Source organism: Ochotona curzoniae, unplaced genomic scaffold (assembly GCF_017591425.1).
Source record: "Ochotona curzoniae isolate NIBS_2020 unplaced genomic scaffold, NIBS_Ocur_1.0 contig_209, whole genome shotgun sequence".
Classification (NCBI taxonomy): Eukaryota; Metazoa; Chordata; class Mammalia; order Lagomorpha; family Ochotonidae; genus Ochotona; species Ochotona curzoniae.
In genome coordinates this window covers 1,359-9,009 of record NW_024465321.1, presented here as the reverse complement: position 1 = coordinate 9,009, position 7,651 = coordinate 1,359, and the positions used below count along the sequence as shown (strand labels likewise).

Sequence of the window (7,651 nt, the reverse complement as noted above, 5' to 3'; positions counted from 1 at the left end):
TTCTCTTGTTGGCGTCGCACGTTTTGTGTTGAACATAGAAGAGATGGGTGGTCTCCTCTGAAGCCGCCATTTGCTGTGAGCAATGAAATGTTCTTTGTCGGCACACCAGCATTTTTGTTGCATGTACTTTTATTTTTCATGCTTCCTTCTCACTCTACTTTTGCACCCCTCCCATTTCCTTTTCCTCTGAAAATGTCTTTCCCCCTACTCCCCACCCCACTATCACCCCCTAACATCCCCTCCCACCCCTAGTCCTTCTGCAGTCCGCTGTCCGGAGGGCCTCCTCACATGTGCGAGAGGGACAATGTGCAGTTAATGGCCGGGCCGGGCACCGGGCCGCTCTGGTAATGCTGCGACAGGGTGCAGTCTGCTGGGGTGGCGGGCTCTGCCATCTCGGCACCAGGGAGGTACACACTGATCATGTTCTGGAGGTCCCTGGCCTGGCAGGGCACCCTGGAGTGGGAGGAAGTGATAAGCACGGAGGGGCTGGAGCTGGCCTTGGGGCCAAGCGCCATTGCGGGGGTGCCCTGCTGCGAGGAGGACATGCTGTAGGTGGGAGAGCCGTTCATGTAGGTCTGCGAGCTGGTCATGGGTTATACTGCAGCTCACTAACATCGTAGTGGTGCTTGGGCTGCATCTGAGCCGCGCCATGCGTGTTGAGGCCCAGGTGCTGCAGGCATCCCAGCTGGTGCTGCATCATGCTGCAGCTGCCGTTGCTCCAGCTGTTCACATGTGCATAGCTGTCCATGTGCTGGTTCATGCCCTCGCCCAGACTGGCATCCACCTCGACCACGCAGGCCATGCTGTTGCTGCTGGGGGCTGCGTGTACTTATGCTTCTTCATGAGCATCTTGGTTTTCCGCCACAGCTGATATTTATAATCCAGGTGCTCCTTCTTGTGCAGCACCTGCAGTCGCTTGGCCTTGGCCATGAACGGTAGCTTCGCCATCTCCGACTGAGCTTCTATTCGGGGCCCAGGTGCTTGCTAATATCAAAGTTGTGTATCTTGGGGTTCTCCTGGGTCATCTTGTGAAGCTGCCCAAGGGACCACACCATGAAGGCATTCATGGGCCTTTTGGTTGTCATCGCCACCACCGTCCCCCGAAATTCAGCTGTGGGCCCAGCAGCTTGAGCTGCTTCTCCATCTGTTGTACATGCGGGCGCTGTTTGCGTGGGCCTGGCCTGCTGGAGGCCTGAGACCCTCGGTGAGGCTGGGAACTGGGGTGGGGGCATGGGCAGGGTGCACAGGAGGCAGAGGAGGTAAAGGGGAGGCGGGCGGGTGGGACTGAATGTGGAGCTCGTGGTTCTGAGAGGAGACCAGGTGGAGGAGAGCAATTTGGGGAGGGAAGGAAGGAATGGGACTGGGCGGGGTGGTGGGGGAAGAATGAGGGAGGAGAGAGAGAGAGAGAGAGAGAGAGAGAGAGAGAGAAAGAGAAGTGAATTGAACTGGAATTGGAATCAAAAAAGCAGTGCTTCCCTCAGCCTCGGGCCGAAGTTGCCACCTACTGCGATTATTATTATTGTCGTTGTGATTTTTTTTTTTTTTATTGGAGAGGCTTAAGCCCCAGACTCAAACTTCTTTCTGCCTTTCTTTCTTTCCTCTTCTTGCTCTCTCAGTCCTTAAAGAAGCAGCAAACTACTTTCCCCCTTTTGCAAACACTCTCTTCTCTGCCTTTATAAAAACTCCTGAAACTTTTTTGAACAAGTTAATAGACAAGCGCTGGTTCTAATCCTGGGAGCCCTGCTTCCCATGCAGCTCCCTGCTTGTGGCCTGGGAAAGCCTTGGGACCCTGCACCCCTGTTGGAGACCTGGAGGGAGATCCCAGCTCCTGGCTCTGTTTCAGCAAGCACCAGCCTTTGTGGTCACTTGGGAAATGAATCATCGGACAGAAAATCTTACCCTCTGTCTCTCCTTCTTTCTGTATATCCGACTTTGCATTAAAAGTAAACTAAATCTTAAGGAAGAAAGAGTTGTATTTCATCAGGCACAAACATTGTCTTAGGGCACAAGAGGCTAGGAATTCTTTTATTATTATTTATTATTATTATTATTATTATTTTTAATTGCAAGGCGGATATACAGAGAGGAGAGACAGAAAGGAAGATCTTCCATCCGATGATTCACTCCCCAAGTGAGCAAAACGGCCGATACAATGCCGATCCGAAGCCAGGAGCCTCTTCAGGGTCTCCCACACGGGTGCAGGGTCCCAAAACTTTGGGCTGTCCTCTGCTGCTTTCCTGGGCCACAGGCAGGGAGCTGGATGGGAAGCGGGGCTGCCGGGATAGAACCGGTGCCCATGTGGGATCCAGGGCGTGCAAGGCGAGGACCTTAACCACTGCGCCACTGCGCCGGGCCCTAAGTGAGATTTTCTAAATGTAAACTTTTTTTTTTTTTTTTTTAAATGGGAAAAATGCATTGATTTTTTTTTTTTTTTTTTTTTTTGGTTTGGGCACTTTTTCATTTTTCTTTTTTTTTTTTATTGTTGCTTACATTATATTATGTAGTACAGTTTTATAGGCGCTGGGGATTCCCCCCACCCCTCCCATACCCCTCCCCCCATGGTGGATTCCTCCACCTTGTTGCATAACCATAGTTCAAGTTCAGCTGAGATTCATTGCTTGCAAACACATGCCTAGCATAAAGTTCAGCGTCTTATTGTCCAGATAAGTTCAGTGGCCTCTTGGGGAGACCTTCTATGGTCTGAAGATAGGTCTAACAGAGTAAAGATCCGGTCAGTTAAAAGCCCCAACAAGGCCTCAGTATCAATATACAACATTATGGAATTAATTGACATAGTAATAGGTAGACAATATGTTAAAAATAATGCAAGTTCCATTCTTCGAAACATCTGGGTTGAGACAGTATCAATGACAGGTTCAAAAAATAACCAACAACCAAACAAAAAATTACAGGTTAAATCAAGGCAAACATGTGGTATCTAATCTTTTGGGATTCACTCATTTCCCTTAGCATTATAGTTTCCAGTTGTGCCCATTTAGCCACAAAGAACTGCATTTTGTTTTTTTTAATAGCTGAGTAGTATTCCATGGAGTAGATGAACCAAAGCTTTCTTATCCAATCTTCTGCTGATGGGCATTTCGGTTGCTTCCATGTTTTTGCAATTACTGATTGTGCTGCAATGAACATAGGGATGCATGTTGGTTTGTCGTAAAACAGGTGTTTTGGATATATTCCTAGGAGTGCTATTGCTGGGTCATATGGTATGCAGATTTTGAGTTGTTTGAGTGTTCTCCAGACTGATTTCCATAAAGGCTGTACCAATTTGCAGCTCCACCAGCAGTGGAGTAGGGTTCCCTTTTCCCCGCATCCTCGCCAGCAAGCGTCGTTGGTGTTCTTGTTTATGTGGGCCAATCTTACTGGTGTTAGGTGGTACCTCATCGATGTTTTAATTTGGATTTCCCTTATTGCTAGGGAGCTGGAACATTTTTTCATATGTTTGTTTGCCATTTGGACTTGTTCCTTTGTGAAATGTTTGCCCATTTCCCGTGCCCATTTCTTGAGTGGCTTGTTTGTTTTGGTGTTTTGGTTGTTTTGAAGTTCTTTGTATATCCTGGAAATTAGCCGCCTATCGCCTATATCGTGTGCAAAGATCTTCTCCCACTCTGTGGGTTGCTTTTTTACTTTGTTGATTGTTTCCCTTGCTGTACAGAAGCTTCTTAGTTTGATGAGGTCCCATTTGTTTATTCTGTTCTCAACTGCTATTGCTTTTGGTGTCCTTCTTAGAAAGTCGGAACCTACTCCTAGGTCTTGCAGGGTATTTCCTACATTTTCCTGCAAGAGTTTGAAGGTTTCTGGATGTAGGTTTAGGTCTTTTATCCATGTAGATTGGATCTTAGTGTATGGTGATAGATGTGGGTCTATCTTTTTGTTTCTACAGGCTATCAGCCAGTTGTCCCAACAACATTTACTAAAGAGGCCTTCCCACTTGCTTGAGTTGTCATTGGTCTTTTTGTCAAAGATTAATTGGCTGTATTTGTGTGGGTTCCCTTTTGGTGCTTCTATTCTATTCCATTGATCTTCCTTTCTGTCTTTGTGCCAGTACCAGGCTGTTTTGATAACCACTGCTCTATAGTATGTCCAGAGGTCCGGGATTGTGATTCCCCCTGCTAACTTCTTATTTTTCAGGATGGTTCTAGCTATTCGTGGTTTTTTGTGTTTCCAGATGAACTCTTGAATCATTGTATCCAGTTCCGTGAAGAATGTTTTGGGCAATTTGATTGGAATTGCGTTGAAAATGTATATTGCTTGTGGTAGTATAGACATTTTAATGATATTGATTTTGCCTATCCAGGAGCACGGGATGTTATTCCATCTTTTGAGGTCTTGTTCAATTTCCTTTTTAAATAGTTTGTAGTTTTCTTCGAATAGGTCTCCTACGCTTTTGGTTAAATTTATTCCCAAATACTTCATACTTCTCTCTGCTATTTTGAATGGTATCCTGTTGGTTAGATCTTCTTCCATCTTGGTGTTATTTGCGTACAATATGGCTGTTGATTTTCGTTCGTTAATTTTGTACCCCGCCACTCTGCCAAACTCTCGTATAAGTTCTAGCAGTTTCTGTATTGAGTCTCCTGGTTTTTCTATGTACAGGATTATGTCATCTGCATATAGTGAAAGCTTGACTTCTTCGTTTCCTATATGAATGCCTTTGATTTCTTTTTCTTGTCTTATGGCCTCTGCAAGTACCTCTAGGACTATGTTGAATAGCAGTGGTGATAGCGGGCACCCTTGTCTTGTTCCAGATCGCAGTGGGAAGGGTTCTAGCTTTTCTCCATTCAGTATGATACTGGCATTGGGTTTTTCATAAATTGCTTTGATTATGTTGTGGATTTTCCCATCTATGCCTACTTTGGCTAGAGTTTTTAGCATGAAGAGGTGTTGGATTTTGTCGAAAGCTTTTTCTGCATCTATTGAAACTATTATGTGGTTCTTATTTTGCAGTTTTTGGATGTGGTTTATAACATTTATGGATTTCCGAATGTTGAACCATCCCTGCATTCCAGGGATGAATCCTACTTGATCCGGATGAATGATCTGTCTGATGATTTTTTGAATTCTATTGGCTAGGATTTTGTTGAGAATTTTAGCATCAATGTTCATCAGAGAAATAGGTCTGTAGTTTTCCTTCTCTGATGGTTCTCTGTCCGGTTTTGGGATTAAGGTGATGTTAGCTTCATAGAATGAGTTTGGGAGGGTTGCTTCCTCCTCTATTGTTTTGAAGAGCTTGTAGAGGATTGGGGTTAGTTCTGTTCGGAATGTTTTGTAGAATTCTGTAGTGAAGCCGTCTGGGCCTGGGCTTTTTTTCGTTGGGAGATCTTTGATGACTGTTTCAATCTCTACCTCGGTTATGGGTTTATTTAATTCTGCAGTTGCCTCCGGACTGAGTTTTGGTAAGTGGTGGGAGTCCAAGAACTTTTCTATTTCTTGGTGGTCCTCAAATTTGTGGGAGTACAGTTCTTTGTAGTAATTTCTAATTATTTTCTTAATGATTGCAGTGTCTGTTGTTATGTTGCCTTTTTCATCTTTAATGCTATTGATTCTCACTTTCTCTTGTTTTTTTTTGGTCAATCGGGCCAGTGGAGTGTCTATTTTGTTTATTTTCTCAAAAAACCAACTTTTTGATTTGTTGATTTTATGTATAGTTTTTTTGATTTCTATTTGGTTTATCTCCTCCCTTGTTTTGATGATTTCTTGTTTCCTATTGTGTGTGGGACTCTTCTGCTGCTGTTTTTCCAGATCCTGGAGGTGTGAGGTTAGTTCCTGTATTTGGCGTCTTTCTTGGGCCTTGACATGGGCTCCGATTGCGATGAATCTACCTCGTAGCACTGCTTTGGCGGTGTCCCACAAGTTTTGGAATGTTGTATCAGAGTTTTCATTGGTTTCCATAAATTTTTTGATCTCATCTTTAATTTCTTCTCTGACCCATTGTTCGTTTAATAGCATATTGTTCAATTTCCAAGAGTGCCTATACTTCCTGGGGAGTTTTGAGTTGTTGATTTCCAGTTTCATCCCATGGTGGTCTGAGAGGGTACATGGTATGATACTAATGTTTTGGAAGTTGTTTAGATTCGCTTTATGTCCTATCATGTGGTCGATTCTGGAGAAGGTGCCATGCACCGCTGAGAAGAAGGTATAGTCTGTGGCCTTAGGATAAAAAGTTCTATATATGTCTACTAAGTCCAGTTGTTCTATTGTTTGTGTGAGCTCTGTTGTTTCTTTGTTGAGTTTTTGTTTCGTAGACCGGTCCATTGTTGTTAGAGGTGTGTTGAGATCGCCTACAAGAATTGTGCGGGTGTCTATGTCTTCCCTTAAGTCTGTAAGTAATTGCTTTACGTAACTAGGTGCATTAAGATTCGGTGCATAAACATTAATGATGGTGATTGCTTCTTGATGGATCATTCCTTTCACCAGTATAAAATGGCCTTCCCTGTCTCTTTTGATGTTAGTTAGAATGAAATCTATCTCGTCTGAAATTAGGATAGCTACCCCAGCTTTTTTTTCTCGTCTATTGGCGTGAAATATCTTTTTCCATCCCTTCACTTTCAGTTTCTTTGCATCCTTTCTGGTTAGATGCGTTTCTTGTAGGCAACAGATGGTTGGGTCTTGTTTGATGATCCATTCTATTAATCTCTGTCTTTTGATTGGTGAATTTAGACCATTTGTGTTGAGAGTTAAAATTGAGAGGTTGCAATTTTGCCCTGCCATGTGATTGTGTTGTGTGTGTGTTGTTGCCTATGTAATTGTCTTGTTGGTGCGGCCTTTAGTTTGGAGACCTTCTTATTTGCCAACTTTGTTTGTGATTTGCCTCCTTTTTGTCCGGGACTAGCGCATTTCTAAGGAGACTTTGCAGAGCTGGTTTTGTGTAGACATATTCTTCTAGTTTTTCTTTGCTATTGAAGTATCTGATTTCGTTCTCATATACAAATGAGATCTTTGCTGGGTAGATTATTTTTGGTTGACAGTTGTTTTGTTTCAGGACTTGGAAGATCTTTGTCCATTCTCTCCTTGCTTGTAGGGTCTCTTCGGAGAAGTCAGCAGTGATTCTGATGGGTTTTCCCCTGTATGTGATCTTTTCTCTACTTCGTACTTGTCTCAGGATTCCTTCTTTGTCTTCATTGGAGTAGAACCTGAGCACCGTGTGTCTGGGTGAAGATCTCTTTGGATCATGTCTGTTGGGAGTTCTCTGTCCATCCTGTATGCGGGGTGGATTCGTGTTCCAAGTGTTTTGGAAGTTTTCCTGTATAATTTCATTGAGCACTGCTTGCATCCCAGATTCTCTTTCTACTCCCTCGGGGAGGCCGATGATCCGAATATTCAATTTTCTAAGGTAATCCTTCATCTCTTGCATCATTTTATTAGTTTTGCTGAGGTTTGTCTCCAGCTGTTTAATTCGCTGGGCACTTTCATTTTGTGTGTCTTCTGTTTCAGAGATCCTTTCCTCTGCCGCATTTATTCTGTTGATGAGGCTTTCAATCTTATTATCTTGTGCATCCAGTTTGGTTTTGATTTGTTGTATTTCGGTGATTATGCGGTTCTGGAGGTCTTCCAGCTTTGTGTCCACGTCTCTGAGAGATTTTAGCATTATTTTCATCAATTCCTTTGTTGGTAACACTTCCATGTCTTCATCTCG

General features: G+C 43.7%; 1 pseudogene; it reads right to left on the bottom strand.

The window, feature by feature from the left end:
• Nucleotides 1–284: 284 nt before the first annotated feature.
• LOC121150231 lies at nucleotides 285–1,085 on the bottom strand (annotated as a pseudogene).
• Between the last annotated feature and the right edge of the window lie 6,566 nt (nucleotides 1,086–7,651).